This window comes from Chiloscyllium plagiosum, unplaced genomic scaffold, assembly GCF_037043375.1.
Source record: "Chiloscyllium plagiosum isolate Xiang-an unplaced genomic scaffold, Cpla_swu_hap1 HiC_scaffold_1, whole genome shotgun sequence".
Lineage (NCBI taxonomy): Eukaryota > Metazoa > Chordata > Chondrichthyes > Orectolobiformes > Hemiscylliidae > Chiloscyllium > Chiloscyllium plagiosum.
In genome coordinates, this window is record NW_028270139.1 from 66,700,462 (window position 1) to 66,718,061 (window position 17,600).

General features: G+C 43.8%; 1 protein-coding gene across 2 annotated transcripts in view; it reads left to right on the top strand.

Moving 5' to 3' along the window:
- LOC122550944 (protein NSUN7) overlaps positions 1 to 17,600 on the top strand; it is a 157,955-nt gene that overhangs the window by 116,653 nt on the left and 23,702 nt on the right. The window lies entirely within an intron of this gene.

Genomic DNA, 17,600 nt, shown 5'->3' on the forward strand with positions numbered 1-17,600 from the left:
CTCCCATTTTTCCGCCTTTTCCCCAGGATCCTTGATTCTCTTAATGTTTAAAGATCTATCTATCTCAGCCTTGAATATGCTTAATCACCCAGCCTCGATAGCCTTCAGCAGTAAAGAATTCCACAGGCTCACTACCCTGACAGAGAAGATGGTTTCTCGTCTCTATCTTAAGTGGGTGGCTCCTTAATCTGAGATTATGCCCTTTGCTCCTAGATTCTCCCTTAAGGGGAAACAACCTTTCTGTATCCACCCTGTTAAGTCCTCTAAAACTCTAGCATGTTTCAGTAAGGTTGCCTTGCATTCTTCTAAATTCCAATGTGCACAGGCCCAACTTATCAATATCTCCTCAAACATAAATCCATCCATATCCAGACTCAATCTAGTGAACCTCATCGAGATTGCCTCCAATGCCAATATATCTCCCTTTAGATAAGGACTCAAACTATTCACAGTATTCCAATTATGGTCTGACTAGCGCCTTGTATAGAAACTACACATATTCCGAGCCAAAAGCCTTGTATAGTTTTAGCAAAACCTACCAACTTTTATGTTCCACTGCCTTTGAAGTAGAACATAGAACGTAGAAAAGTACAGCACAGAACAGGCCCTTTGGCCTACAATGTTGTGCCTAGATTTAATCCTAATGTAAAATATAGTAACAACCTATGCAACCCTCACTCACTGCTATCCGTGTGCATGTTCAGCAGTCGCTTAAATGTCCCCAATCACTCTGCTTTCACCACCACCACCGTTGGTAACGCATTCCATGCATTCACAACTCTCTGTGCAAATAACCTACCTCTGACGTCTCCTTTATTCCTTCCTCCTAATTTCTTCAAACTATGACTTCTCGTACCAGTCAATCCTGCCCTGGGGAAATGTCTCTGGCTATTGACTCCATCTATTCCTCTCATTATTTTGTACACCTCGATCAGGTCTCCTCTCTTCCTCCTTCTCTCCAGAGAGAAAAGTCCGAGCCTATTCAACCTTTCTTCATAAGGCAAGCCCTTCAGTCCAGGCAACATCCTGGTAAACCTTCTTTGCACCCTCTCCAAAGCCTCTGTATCTTTCCTATAGTAGGGCGACCAGAACTGGACACATTATTCCAAGTGTGGCCTCACCAGGGACTTGTAGAGCTGCAGCAAAACCTCACTGCTCTTAAACTCTATTCCCCTGTTAATGAAAGCCAAAACACCATATGTTTTCTTAACAACCCTATCCACTTGGGTGGCAACTTTGAGGGATCTATGTACTTGCACACCCAGATCCCTCTGTTCCTCCACACTGCCAAGAATCCTGTTTAATCCTATATTCAGCATTCGAGTGCGACCTTCCAAAATGCATCACTTCGCGTTTATCCTGGTTGAACTCCATCTGGCATTTCTCAGCCCAGCTCTGCATTCTGTCTATGTCGCGCTGCAGCTTGCAGTAGCCCTCTATACTATCGGCGACACCCCCAACCTTTGTGTCATCTGCAAATTTACTAACCCACCCCTCAAGTCATTTATAAAAACTACAAAGAGCAGAGGCCCAAGTACAAAGCCCTGCGGGACCCCACTCAACACTGTCCTCCAGGCAGACTACTTTCCATCTATAACCACTCTCTGCCTTCTGTTAGCCAACCAATTCTGAATTCACTAGCCAAATCTCCCTGTATCCCATACTTCCTGACTTTATGAATGAGCCTACCATGGGGAACCCTATTAAATGTCTTGCTGAAATCCATATTCACCACATCCACTGCTCTACCGTCTTCGACCTGTCTTGACACCTCCTCAAAGAACTCAATAAGATTTGTGAGGCATGACCTGCCCCTCACAAAGCCATGCTGACTGCCTTTAATCACACTATGCTTTGCCAAATAGTCATAAATCCTATCCCTCAGAATTCTTTCCAAAACTTTGCTGACCACAGGCATAAGACTGACTGGTCTGTAATTGCCAGCAATTCCCCTATTACCCTTCTTGAAAAAAAGAACAACATTTGCCTCCTTCCAATCCTCCGGTATGACTCCTGTGGAGAGTAAGGAGGCAAATATCCTCGCCAGCGGCTTAGCAACCTCCTTCCTTGCTTCCTGGAGCAGCCTAGGATAAATCTGGTCTGGTCTTGGGGACTTATCAATCTTAATGTTTTCCAAAATTTCTAGCACATCAACTTCATCAATCTTGATCTGGTCAAGACTGTATCCCAGCTCGTCTAAGTTTTCATTTATAGCTAGTTCCCTTTCCTTGGTGAAAACCGAAGCAGAAAATTCATTTAGGGCTTCCCCTATCTGCTCATAGAAGTATACATTCTATTTGCCTTTGTTACATGGTGAACTTGGATGCTAGCCTTTTTTGATTCATGCGTGAGGACTCCCCATTTTCTCTGTCAGTGGCTTCTCTATTTAAATAATATTCAGCTCTCATATTCTTTCTGCCAAAGTGCATATCCTGTCATTTCTTGACATTATATTCCATTGGCCACGTTTTTGCAACTCGCTTACACTGTCTATATTCCTATAACTCTCCACCTTTCAGGCACTCTGCCTGTATTCCTGATGAAGGGCTTTTGCCCAAAACGTCGAATTTATGCTTCTCGGCTGCTGCCTGAACTGCTGTGCTTTTCCAGCACCACTAATCCAGAATATGGTTTCCAGCATCTGCAGTCATTGTTTTTACCTATATTCCTGTATAGAGTCTGACTCACCCTCGCCACTTGCCTTTACACCTGTTTTTGTTTCATCTGCAAACCTGACTTTAGTACATTCACTTCCCTCATCTAAGTTACTATCTAACTTATTATATTTTATAATAATTGTGACCCCAACACTGATCCCTGGCGCACTCCATTAGTTACAGACTGCTATCAAGAAAATGCCAGAAGGCTTTCTGTCGTCTTCTAGTTAGTTAATGCTCTGTCTATGCTAATATACTTCCAAAAGAATGGGCTGTTACCTGATTAAGTAGCCTAAGGTATGGTAGTGTACCAAAAGCTTTCTGGAAATCTCTATCCTGCTTGTTACTTCCTCAAAAGAATTCTCGTAAATTTATCTTGCATGATTTCCTGTTTGTGAAGCCATGCTGCCTCTGTTTAATAGTATTAATTATTTCTAAATGCTGTGCTGACGCATCCGTCATAATAGTCTCTAATATTTTCCTACTAATAGAAGTTAAGCTAAGTTGCCAATAGACCTAAATACAAATGAAGACTACTTTTGCTTGAATTAATAGAATTATTCACCAATCAGTTTCTTTCCCTGTACTCTCATTACGCCGTGGTTCATGATATAGCTCTACCACTGGTCTCACCGTAGGTCGGCCTCCAAATCTATGCTTTTTATCTTCACCCACTTACCTCTCATTTTGGAGAGCTTACTTCTTGCAGTAAACCCTCGTTAAAGAATCTCTGTTTCCCTTTCCAATCTGAACCAAATTTCCAACAGTGTGTCAATAACCTCACTCAGTCATTGATTAACAGTACAAAGTCTCCATTTGAGTAGAATAGATACTGATTAAGGATGATCAGCCATGATCATATTGAATGGTGGTGCAGGTTCGAAGGGCAGAATGACCTACTCCTGCACCTATTGTCTATTGTCTATTATCCATTATCCATGTTCTTCAGACATCATAATAATCATGGAAACCTACAGGCAGAAGTAGGCCATTCAGCCCTTTGAGCGAGCTGCTCCACCATTCAATATGATCATGACTGAACATCAATATCATAGAACATAGAAGAATACAGCGCAGTACAGGCCCTTTGGCCCTCGATGTTGCGCCGATCCAAGCCCACCTAACCTATACTAACCCACTATCCTCCATATACCTATCCAATGCCCGCTTAAATGCCCATAAAGAGGGAGAGTCCACCACTGCTACTGGCAGGGCATTCCATGAACTTACGACTCGCTGAGTGAAGAACCTACCCCTAACTTCAGTCCTATATCTACCCCCCCTTAATTTAAAGCTATGCCCCCTTGTAATACCCGACTCCATACGCGGGAAAAGGTTCACACTGTCAACCCTATCTAACCCCCTAATCATCTTGTACACCTCAATCAAGTCACCCCTAAACCTTCTTTTCTCTAATGAAAACAGCCCCACGTGTCTCAATCTTTCCTCATACGATCTTCCTTCCATACCAGGCAACATCCTGGTAAACCTCCTCTGCACCCGTTCCAGTGCCTCCACATCCTTCCTATAGTATGGCGACCAAAACTGCACACAATATTCCAGATGCGGCCGCACCAGAGTCTTATACAACTGCATCATGACCTCAGGACTCCGGAACTCAATTCCTCTACCAATAAAAGCCAGTACGCCATATGCCTTCCTCACTGCACTATTTACCTGGGTGGCAACTTTCAGAGATCTGTGTACATGGACACCAAGATCCCTCTGCTCATCCACACTACCAAGTATCCGACCATTAGCCCAGTACCCCATCTTTTTGTTATTCTTCCCAAAGTGAATCACCTCACACTTAGCTACATTGAATTCCATTTGCCACCTTTCTGCCCAGCTCTGCAGCTTCTCTATATCCTGCTGTAATCTGCCACATCCTTCCTCACTGTCAACAACTCCTCCGACTTTCGTATCATCCGCAAACTTGCTCACCCAACCTTCTAACCCCTCTTCCAGGTCATTTATAAAAATGACAAACAGCAATGGTCCCAAAACAGATCCTTGCTGGACACCGCTAGTGACGGCACTCCATGAAGAAACTTTGCCATCAACTACTACCCTCTGTCGTCTTCCATCCAGCCAATTCCTAATCCAAACCTCCAACTCACCCTCAATGCCATATCTCCGTATTTTCTGCAGTAGCCTACCATGGGGAACCTTATCAAACGCCTTACTAAAATCCATATATACCACATCTACTGCTTTCCCCTCATCAACCTCCTTCGTCACCTTTTCAAAGAATTCAATAAGGTTTGTGAGGCATGACCTGCCCTTCACAAAACCATGCTGACTGTCCTTGATCACATTATTCCTATCCAGATGTGCATAAATCCTATCCCTTACAATTCTCTCTAAGACTTTGCCCACAACAGAAGTGAGACTCACCGGCCTATAGTTACTAGGGTTATCCCTACTCCCCTTTTTGAACAAGGGAACCACATTTGCTATCCTCCAGTCTTCTGGCACTACTCCAGTAGACAAAGAGGACATAAAAATCAAGGCCAATGGCTCTGCAATCTCCTCCCTTGCTTCCCAGAGAATCCTAGGATAAATGCCATCAGGCCCAGGGGACTTATCTATTTTCACCTTTTCCAGGATTTCCAACACCTCTTCTCTACATACCTCAAAGCCATCCATTCTACTTATTTGTGACTCAGTATTCACATCGACGACAATGCCCTGTTCCTGAGTAAATACTGAAGAAAAGTATTCATTCAGTGTCTCCCCAATCTCTTCCGCCTCCACACGCAACTTCCCACTACTATCCTTGATTGGACCTATTCCTACCCTAGTCATTCTTTTATTCCTAACATACCTATAGAAAGCCTTAGGGTTTTCCCTAATCCTACCGACTAAGGACCTTTCATGTCCCCTCCTTGCTGCTCTTAGCTCTCTCTTCAGGTCCTTCCTGGCTACCCTATAACTCTCAATCGCCCCAATTGAACCTTCACGTCTCATCTTGAGATAGGCCGCCCTCTTCCATTTAACAAGGGATTCCAATTCCTTATTAAACCACGGCTCCCTCGCACGACCCTTTCCTCCCTGCCTGACAGGTACATAATTATCAAGGACACTCAATAGTTGCTCCTTGAACAAGCTCCACATATCATTTACACTCTTGCCTTGGAGTCTACTTTTCCAAGCCACACATCCTAAGTCATGCCTCACCGCATCATAATTTCCCTGACCCCAGCTATAACTCTTGCCCTGTAGTACACACTTATCCCTCTCCATCACGAGTGTAAAAATCACCGAATTATGGTCACTATCCCCAAAGTGCTCACCTACCTCTAATTCTAACACCTGGCCTGGTTCGTTACCCAGAACCAAATCCAGTATGGCCTCACCTCTTGTTGGCCTGTCTACATATTGTGTCAGGAAACTCTCCTGCACACATTGAACAAACACTGACCCATCTAACGAACTTGAGCTATAGCTTTCCCAATCAATATCAGGAAAGTTAAAGTCCCCCATAACAACCACCCTATTACTGTCACTCATCTCCTGAATCACCTTCCCTATCCTTTCTTCAATGATTCTAGGACTATTAGGAGGCCTGTAAAAGACTCCTAACAGGGTGACCTCACCTTTCCTATTCCTAACCTCAGCCCAAACTACCTCAGATGGCAAGTCCTCATCCATCGTCCTTTCCACCACTGTAATACTATCTTTGACAAGCAATGCCACACCTCCCCCTCTTTTACCCCCACCTCTGACCCTACTAAAACATTTAAATCCTGGAACCTGCAACAGCCAATCCTGTCCCTGTTCTAGCCATGTCTCCGTAATAGCCACAACATCGAAGTCCCAGGTACCAACCCACGCTGCAAGTTCACCTACCTTATTTCGTATACTTCTTGCATTGAAGTATACACACTTCAAGCCACTTTCCTGTTTACAGACACCCTCCTTGGAAATTGATGCCATGTTCCTAACCTCCCTACACTCCAGGCCCTGCACCCTGAAGCTACAATCTGGGTTCCCATGCCCCTGCAGAGTTAGTTTAAACCCCCCCCAAGAGCACTAGCAAACCTCCCCCCAAGGATACTGGTGCCCCTCAGGTTCAGGTGTAGACCATCCTGTTTATAGAGGTCCCACCGTCCCCAGAAAGAACCCCAGTTATCCAAAAACCGGAATCCCTCCCTCCTGCACCATCCCTGTAGCCACGCATTTAAGTGTTCTCTTTCCCTATTCCTCGAATCTCTATCACGTGGCACGGGTAACAAACCAGAGACAACAACTCTGTTCGTTCTAACTCTGAGCTTCCAACCTAGCTCCCTGAAAGCCTGTCTAACATCCTCGGCACTCCTCCTACCTATGTCGTTGGTGTCAATATGGACCACGACTTCGGGCTGCTCCCCCTCCCCCTCCAGGACCCGGAAAACACGATCAGAGACATCACGTACCCTTGCACCTGGGAGGCAACATACCAAACGTGAGTCTCTCTCGTTCCCACAAAACCGCCTATCTGTGCCCCTAACTATCGAGTCCCCAATTACTACTGCTCTGCTCTTCTTCACCCTTCCCTTCTGAGTAACGGGGACAGGCTCCGTGCCAGAGACCTGAGCCCCGTTACTTACCCCTGGTAAGTCATCCCCCCCACAAGTATCCAAAACGGTATACTTGTTCTTGAGGGGAACGGCCGCAGGGGGTCCCTGCACTGGCTGCTTCCTCCCAGTCCCCCTCACTGTCACCCATCTATCTGCCATCTTTGGAGTTACTACCTCCCTATAACTCTGATCTATGACCCCCTCTGCCTCCCGAATGATCCGAAGTTCATCCAACTCCAGCTCCAGTTCCCTAACACGGTCTTGGAGGAGCTGGAGATGGGTGCACTTCCTGCAAGTGTAATCGGCAGGGACGTCGATGGCATCCCTCACCTCATACATGTTGCAGGAGGAACATTGCACTGCCTTCACTGCCATCCCTCTAAAGCTAACTTTTATTCTCTCCTTCGCGCTTTTAAAGGGGGAAAAAACCTACCCAGGTAAGCTTACACTAACTGCTTCCGGGTCTCGGCTACCCCTCTGGTCGTCGTCACTTCCCCCTGGTGCTCCCGCTCTTTCTGTGAAGAGAGAGTGAAAGAGAAAAAAAAACACCGCTGCCCGCTACCGGTAAGCACTTTTAAAACCAAACGGTCTTACCTTCGCTGCTGCTCGCACTGGAACTGACCGACCGCTTCGAAGGGTGAGTATAAATACTCACCGCTTTCCTTCCTGGCTGCCCCTCTGGTCGTCGTCACTTCCCCCTGGTGCTCCCACTCTTTCTGTGAAGAGAGAGTGAAAGAGTAAAAAAAACACCGCTGCCCGCTACCGGTAAGCACTTTTAAAACCAAACGGTCTTACCTTCGCTGCTGCTCGCACTGGAACTGACCGACCGCTTCGAAGGGTGAGTATAAATACTCACCGCTTTCCTTCCCGGCTGCCCCTCTGGTCGTTGTCACTTCCCCCTGGTGCTCCCGCTCTTTCTGTGAAGAGAGAGTGAAAGAGAAAAAAAAACACCGCTGCCCGCTACCGGTAAGCACTTTTAAAACCAAACGGTCTTACCTTCGCTGCTGCTCGCACTGGAAATATCCTGTTCCTGCTTTCTCTCAATGTCCTTATCTCTACTTCTTGAAAACATTAAATATTTTGGTCTCAACCACTTTCTGTGGCAGAGAATTCCATAGGCTCACCGCTTGATGGGTGAAGATATTTCTCCTCATCTCAGTCTAAATGACCTACCTCGTATCTTTAAATTGTGACTCCTGGTTCTTGGTTCCCCAGTCATCGGGAAAATCTTTCCTGCATTTTCCCTGTCTAGTTCTGTTAGAATTTTCTCTACTTTTCTGAGGTTAGCTTACATTCCCTATAGTTTGTAAACAGGCCCGTCCACACCGACCCTCTGAAGAGTACACACTCCCAACCCTATATTTAACCTTGACTAATGCATCTAACACAATGGGCAATTGAGCATGCTCAGTTTGCCTGACCTGAACATTTTTGGATTGTGGGAGGAAACCGGAGCACTTGGAGAAAACCCACGTGGACAGGAGAAGAATGTGCAAACTTTACAAAGGCAGTTACTCGAGGCTGGAATTGAACCCGATCCCTGGTGCTGTGAGGCTGTAGTGCTAACCCCTGAGCCACTGTGCCACCCTTTTTTTAAAACAATTGAAATCTTCCCTCATTCTTCTTAATTCTAGTGAATGTGATTCTAACTGATCCAGTCTCTCTTCATATGTCAGTCCTACCATTCCAAGAATCAGTCTGGTAAACCTTCATTGCATTCCGTCCATAGCCACAACATCCATCCTCAGATAAAGAGACCAAAACTGCACTCAATGTACCATACAATTGTCACAACATAACACAGAGGTTTGAAATTGAGGATTTAGAAAAATATTTCAATCTTCTGATTTTAAATTGGAATAAATTCTGGCTTAATATTGAAGAACAGAAACAATTAAAGAATTGCAGAAATAGTTACAACACAGGAGGAGGATAGTTGGACCCATTATGTCTACACTGGTCCTCTGAAGGAGTAATTTATGTAGTGCAACTTCCCAGCCAGTTCTTCGTAGCCTTACAAATGTTTCCTTCTCTGATAATTAACCAATTTCTTTTTGAGAGCTTTGATTGATCCTACTTCCATGATACACTCAGGCACTGCACACATACTACAATACTCATTGTGTGTGAAGGTGGAATCCATGCCTTTTGGTTCTTGATCTTTTCACCAATCGTTATAGTTTCTATCTATCTATTCTGTCCAAAAACCTCACCATTTTGAATGCTTCCATTAAATCTCCTTTCAACATGCTCTTCACCACAGAGAACAGTCTCAATTTCTCCAGTTTCTCTATGTGACTGAAGTACCTCATCATTGGAACCATCCTCATGACTTTTTTCTGCATGTTTTCTAATGCCTACACATTCTTCCTAAAGTAGAATGGCCAGAACTGGAGGCCGTGCTTCACTTGAGGCCAAAGCAGTGTTTTATACAGGTTAATCATATCTTCCTTGCGTTCATTATCCCTATTGATACTATGTGTGTGTGTGTGTATCTATGTACACACGCACAGATCTATTGCTCTTACTCCTCTAGAATTGTACCCTTTGTTTTATAATGTGAAATAGAAACTAGGAGCAGGAGTAGGACATTTGGTTCTTTGTGTCTGCTGCACTGTGCAAGATGGCCATGTTTGATCCTTGATCTCAATGCCATATTCCTGTTACTCCCCATATCCCTTGATGCCTTGAATATCTAAACATTTGTTAATCTGTTGCTTGGATATATTCAGTGACTTCCACAGCCATCTGTGGTAGACAATTCTAAGGTTTTTTGCCCTTTCGAGTGAAGAAATATTTCCTCTTCTCATTCATAGAGTCATAGAGATAGACAACATGGAAACAGACCCTTCAGTCCAACTTGTCCATGCAGTCCAGATATCCTAAATTAATCTAATCCCATTTGCCAGCATATATCCTCTGGACCCTTCCTATTCATGTACCCGTCCAGGTGCTTTTTAAATGCTGTAATTGTACCCACCTCCATCACTTCCTCTGGCAGTTCAATCTATACACACACCACCATCTGCATGTAAATGTTGCCCCTTAGGTCCCTTTTATGTCTTTTCCCTCTTGTCTTAAACCTATGCCATCTACTTTGAACTCCTCTACCCTGGGAAAAAGACCTTGCATACTCCATCTATATATGATTTTAGAAACCTCTGTAAAATTGCCCCTTAGTCTCAAATGCTCCAGGGAAAATAGCCCCAGCCTACACAACCTAAAGCTCAAACTTTCCAAACCTGGCAACACCTTTGTAAATCTTTTCTGCATCCTTTGAAGATTAGCAACATCCTTCCTATAGCAGGGAGACAAGAGTTGAACACTGAATTTCAAAAGTGACCAAACCAATGCCTTGTTTAGCCTATTTGCCAAAGCTATTGCATGTTCCCTTTATGCCCTCCTGATTTCAATCTCGAATATATTCCTACTTCCCTTATATGCCTCAAGGAGTTCATTCAATCCCAGCTGTCTATACCTTACCATAACCCTCCTTTTTCTTGACCAGAGCCTTAATTATTCTAGCCATCCGGCATTCCCTATACCTACCAGCCTTGCCCTTCACACTAATAGAAACACACTGCCTCTGGACTCTTGTTATCTCATTTCTGATGGCTTCCTCCCACTTTGCAACTGTTCCTTTACCTGCGAATCGCCTCTCCCAGTTTTTGAAAGTTCTTGCCTAATACTGTCAAAATTAGCCTTACTCCAATTTAGAACTTTAATTTTTAGATCAGGTCTATCCTTTTCCATAACTGTTGTAAAACTAATAGAATTATGATCACTGGCCCCAAAGTGCTCCTCCACTGACACCTCATTCACTTGTCTGCCTTATCTCCCAAGAGAGGTCAAATTTTGTTCCTTCTCTAATTGGTTCATCTGCAGACTGAATAAAAAAAATTGTTGTAGACACTTAACAAATTCCTCTCCATCCAAGCCCTTAACACCATGGCAGTCCCAGTCTGTTTGGAAAGTTAAAATCCCCTACTATTATAACTCTTATAATTCTTACAGATATCTGAGACCTGACAAATTTGTTTCTCAATTTCCCACTTATTATTGGGTGGGCCTATCGTACAATCCCAGTAAGGTGATCACTCGTTCCTTATTTCTTAGTTCCATGCAAATAACTTCACCAGATGTACTCTCAGGTATACCCTAAGTATAGCTGTAATGTCATTCCTAATCAAAAATGCCATTCCCCCTCCTGTCATGTCCCCCTTTCTATCCTTCCTATAGCATCTATACCCTGGAACATTAAGCTGCCAGTCCAGTTTATTCCTGAGCCATGTTTCTGTAATTGCTATGATATCCCAGTCCCATGTTCCCAAATAAGGGGCGGCACGGTGGCTCAGTGGTTAGCACTGCTGCCTCACAGCACCAGGGACCCAGGTTCAATTCCAGCCTTGGATAACTGTCTGTGTGGAGTTTGCATATTCTCCCAGTGTCTGCGTGGGTTTCCTCTGGGAGCTCTGGTTTCCTCCCACAGTCCAAAGATGTAGAGGTTAGGTGTATTGGCCATTCTAAATTGCCCGTAGTGTTAGGATTAGAGTGGTGCTCGAAAAGCACAGCAGTTCAGACAGCATCCGAGGAGCAGGAAAATCGACGTTTCGGACAAAAGCCCTTCATCAGGAATACAGGCAGAGTGCCTGAAGGATTGAGAGATAAATGAGAGGAGGGTGGGGGTGGGGGTGGGGGTGGGGGTGGGGGTGGGGGTGGGGAGAAAGTAGTATAGAGTACAGCAGGGGGGTGGGGGTGGGGGTGGGGAGAAAGTAGTATAGAGTACAGCAGGTGAGTGGGGGTGGGGATGAAGGTGATCGAGTCTGTTTCAGGAAATGACCTTGGAGTTACAGTGGGAGAGGGACTGCTTGAGATTCTTGTAGAGAGAGGAGGAAAACTTCTTCAAGGCAGACATCCTTGCAAGAGGATTCGCAGTAGGGTTAAAATCAACTAAGTAAACACAATGACTGCAGATGCTGGATTAGAGTGGTGCTCAAAAAGCACAGCAGCCTGAACTGTGTTGATGAGGCAAGATAGTTCAGATGAGGCGATGGAGAGGTACAGATCAGCTAGGAATGATTTAAAGAGAGAGTTAGGAAGAGCAAAGAGAGGACACGAGCAGTCTTCAGCAAATAGAACAAAGGAGAACCCTAAAACTTTCTATAGGTATGTGAGGAGTAAAAGGATGACTAGGGTAGGAATAAGGCCAGTCAAAGACAGAAATGGGAAGTTGAGTGACCCTGTGGAGATCGGAGAGGTGCTAAACCAATATTTCTCATCGGCTTTCACTCAGGGAAAGGAAAATATTTTAGAGGAGAAGAATGAGGTACAAGATATTAGACTAGAAAGGATCGAGGTTAGTTACGAACAGGTCTTATCAATTCTAGAAGGAGTGAAAGTAGACAAGTCCCCTGGGCCAGATGGGATTTGTGAGGATTCTCTGGGAAGCTAGGGAGGAGATAGCAGAGCGTTTGGCTTTGATATTTGAGTCATCATTGTCTACAGGTTTAGTATCAGAGGACTGGAGGATTGTAAATGTTGTGCCCTTGTTCAAGAAGGGCAGTAGAGATGACCCAAATAATTATAGACCAGTGAGCCTTACTTCTGTTGAAGGAAAGGTTTTGGAAAGGATTATAAGAGATATGATTTATAATCATAAAGCAAGCAACAATTTTATTTCAGATAGTCAACATGGTTTCATCAACGGTAGGTCGAGTCTCACAAACCTCTGAGTTTTTGGAGAAGGTGTCCAAGCAAGTAGATGATGGTAGGGCAGTTGACGTTGTGTACATGGAATTCAGTAAAGCCTTTGATAAGGTTCCACATGGTAGGCTGTTGGAGAAAATGGAGGCATGGAATTGAAGGTGAATTAGCAGTTTGGATTAGAAACTGGCTTTCTGAAAGAAGGCAGCGAATGGTGGTTGATGGAAAATATTCAGCCTGGAGTCCGGTTACTAATGGTGTGCCACAAGGATCTGTTTTGGGACCACTGCTGTTTGTCATTTTTATAAATGATTTACATGCAGGCATAGGTGGATGGATTAGTAAATTTGCAGATTACACTAAAATCGGTGGAGTAGTGGACAGTTTGGAAGAATGTTACAGGTTGCAGGGGGACTTGGATAAACTGCAGAATTGGGCTGAGAGGTGGCAAATGGAGTTCAATGCAGCTGAATGTGAGGTGATGCACTTTGCGAAGAATAACAGGAAGGCAGACTACTGGGTCAATAGAAAGATTCTTGGTAGTGTAGATGTGCAGAGGGATCTTGGAGTCCATGTACATCGATCCCTGAAAGTTTCCACCCAGATGGATAGTGTGTTAAGAAGGCATACAGTGTTTTTCATTGGTAGAGGGATTGAGTTCATTGGTAGAGGGATTGAGCCACAATACCATGCTGCAAATATACAAAATGCTGGTGTGGCCACACTTGGAAAATTGTGTACAGTTCTGGTCCCCATATTTTGGGAAGGATGTGGAAGCATTGGAAAAGGTGCAGAGGAGATTTACCAGGATGTTGCCTGGTCAGGAGGGAAGGTCTTATGAGGAAAGGCTGAGAGACTTGGTTCTGTTCTCATTGGAAAGAAGAAGGCTAAGAGGGGATTTGATAGAGACATACAAAATGATCAGAGGATTAGATAGGGTAGACAGTGAAAGTCTCTTTGCTCAGATGATGACGTCAGCTTGTACGAGGTGGCATAACTACAAATTGAGGAATGGTAGATTTAAGACAGATGTCAGAGGCAGGTTGTTTACGCAGAGAGTGGTAAGGGCGTGGAATGCCCTACCTGCTAATGTAGTCAAAAAAATAGATAAGCACATAGATGATTTTGGGATAGTGTAGGGGGACGAGCTAAGAATAGTTCACAGGTCGGCGCAACATCGAGGGCCGAAGGGCCTGTTCTGCGCTGTATTATTCTATGTTCTGCCTGTCAATCAACTCTCAGTCCATGCCAATATATTACCCCATCTCTCATGCTTTCACTTTTCCCGTTAACTATTGATGTTGAACCTTGTTAAATGTCTTCTGAAAATCCAAGTGTACCACATCCATAGGTTTTCCCTTGTCGATTCTACTCATTACATCCTCAAAAAAAACTCAAGTAGATTTAAGGATGCTTTGCCTTTTTTAAACCTGTAGCTTGGTCTAACCTCACTAAACCTTTCTGAATGTTGTGTTGTCATGTCTTTTATAATTGACTCTAGCATTTTTCCCACTACTGAGTTAGGCTAACTGGTTGGTAATTCACAGTTTCCCCCATCCCTCCCTTTCTTTAAATAGTGGGGTTGCATATGACACTCTCCAATCTATAGAAACTTCTCCAAAATCTCTCAGCTTTTGAATGATCATGTTTCCAAGGCCACTTCCCTTCATACTTTGGGAAGTAAATTATCAGGGCCTGGTGATTTGTCAACCTTGCACTTGCTTACTAAAACAAACCAATTCATACCTCTGGGCATTAAATAGAGAGAGAGAGAGAGAGAGATCAATCCATTCCACCAACCTATGTCATTTTGAAGTTCTACATCATCCTCTTCATTATACCAGAATCCATTTTTTTCAATGAAATTAGGGATCACCCTTAGTCTATTGGTTAAGTACTCCTCCAAGTGTGATAATGATTCATTCATGAGTTCTGTTCAGGAAAAGAGGAAGTATAAAACTAGTTGCAACAAGCCGTTCTCACACCGACAATGGGACAATTACTGTGGACTATTGCAAGATCAAAATTAATTTTTACTTGGTTAATAAGAGACAATCAGAATTGATTTATTAAAGACAATTTATGACTATCTGATTGGGTTCTTTAGAATAACAAAAGGTATTGATGAAGGTAGTACAGTAAAATAGACTTATTTGGAGAATAAAACCACATTATGCTATATGAACTTAGGCACTTAACAGGCTAAGGAACAACAGCAGTTGGTATATTTTTATTTAAATGTAGAGCAATGTGCACTGGGGTTCTGAGGGATCAGTAAAGGTTTCAATGCTTTGCTTTTTTTAGATATAAATAACTTGCATTTGTGTATAAGTGAGTACAGTTTTGAAGTTTACATATGATACAAAACTTAGCAAATTATCAAATACTAAACAGGATCTCACCAAAGCAAAGTCAGAATAGTATAGATGTACATCTATATGAAATTTAATTCAAAGAAGTCTTTTTTAAAATTCTTTAATGGCAAATGGCCAACACTAGCAGAGTAAACATTTATTGCCCACGAGGTAGTGCTGATGGGGAATCACCTCTAGAATGGCACCAGTCATTATGGCTTGTGCCTGCTGGCCTTGACCTTTCACTTGGTAGTTTGTAAGTTGTTGTCAAAGGAGCCTTTGTGAATTGCTACAGTGCATTTTGCAGTTTGTCACACTTTGGATGCAGTGTATACCGTATTGGAGAGCGTAAATATTTAAGGCGCTGGATAGGGTACCAGTCAAGGGGGCTGCTTTGTCCTGGATGGTGTCCAACCTCTTGCTGGAGTTCCATTCATCCAGACAAATGGAGTGTTTGACATTCCAACCTTTAGTGGCAAAAAAGCTTTGAGCAGTCAAGAGGTGCATTACTCCACAGAATACTAAGCCCTTGACCTGCTGAGAAGCCAGAGTAATTAGGTAGCTGGTCCTGTGATGTTCAGCTCAATGACTGTTTCTCCCAAAGTACATCACTTTGGACTTGACCAGAATTAACCGTTGTGAAGACATGGCATAGTCTAAGTGGGAGAGTCTTAAGCGGGTGGAGCAGAATGATAGATAATTAACATCAAATGTAAGGCTTAGCTGGCTTTGTAACTCAGGTCAAATAAAGAAAGTGATGATCAATATTTATAAAAACAGGGTTGGTCTCAATTGTACAATTTAACCCCTTAAACCCTAATGTCAATCTGATGAATTTCTACCATATGCTATTCAAGGTCAACAATTTGAGCTTGAATCGTACATTTTTTGGCTTTCTATACATTTTATTTCTGTGTAGTGATGAGGTTATTTTAGGGTTTCTAGCAGTGATTTTACTGGTCTCACCTCATTATTTACCTAGCACGTCCATATAGCATCTTCAATGTCTGATTTTCACCCCATCTTACGTATCCTTCCAAGAATTATATTGCTCCTGCGCATCTGGATGAGTATTGTCAATCCAGCATTGCTCCTCATTAACAATGTCATGGCACAGCAGCCACAAGGCCAGGCTATCCACAGCACGTAACCAGCATAGCTGACACTCCCTCGCACATACAACTCCAATTAACATACAATCCCAATCTCTCACCCAAGTCACTGCTTCACCATCAAACCATGCACTTTACGTCTCCCTAGCTGCACCTTATCTAAACACCCTCTCTAAGTCATACAGTCATAGAGATGTACAGCATAGAAACAGACCCTTCGTCCATGCCGACCAGATATCCCAACCCAATCCAGTCCCACCTGCCAGCACCTGGCCCATATCCCTCCAAACCCTTCCTATTCATATACCCATCCAAATGCCTCTTAAATGTTGCAATTGTACCAGCCACCACCACTTCCTCTGGCAGCTCATTCCATACACGTACCACCCTCTGTGTGAAAACATTGCCCCATAGGTCTCTTTTATATCTTTCCCCTCTCTCCACCCTGAACCTATGCCCTCTAGTTCTGGACTCCCCGACCCCAGGGAAAAGACTTTGCCTGGTTATCCTATCCATGCCCCTCATAATTTTGTAAACCTCTATAAGGTCACCCCTCAGCCTCTGACGCTCCAGGGAAAACAGCCCCAGTCTGTTCAGCCTCTCCATATAGCTCAAATCCTCCAACCCTGGCAACATCCTTGTAAATCTTTTCTGAACCATTTCAAGTTTCACAACATCTTTCCGATAGGAAGGAGATCGGAATTGCACGCAATATTCCAACAGTGGCCTAACCAACGTCCTGTACAGCTGCAACATGATCTCCCAACTCCTGTACTCAATACTCTAACCAATAAAGGAAAGCATACCAAACGCCTGCTTCACTATCCTATCGACCTGCGACTCTACTTTCAAGGAGTTATGAACCTGCACTCCAAGGTCTCTTTGTTCAGCAACACTCCTTAGGACCTTACCATTAAGTGTATAAGTTCCGACAGCATTCGCTTTCCCAAAATGCAGCACCTCGCGTTTATCTGAATTAAACTCCATCTGCTACTTCTCAGCCCATTGGCTCATCTGGTTCAGATCCTGTTGTAATCTGAGGTAACCCTCTTCGCTGTCCACGACCCCTCCAATTTTGGTGTCATCTGCAAACTTACTAACTGTACTTCTTATGCTCGCATCCAAATCATTTATGTAAATGACAAAAAGTAGAGGACCCAGCACTGATCCTTTTGGCATTCCACTGGTCACAGGCCTCCAGTCTGAAAACCA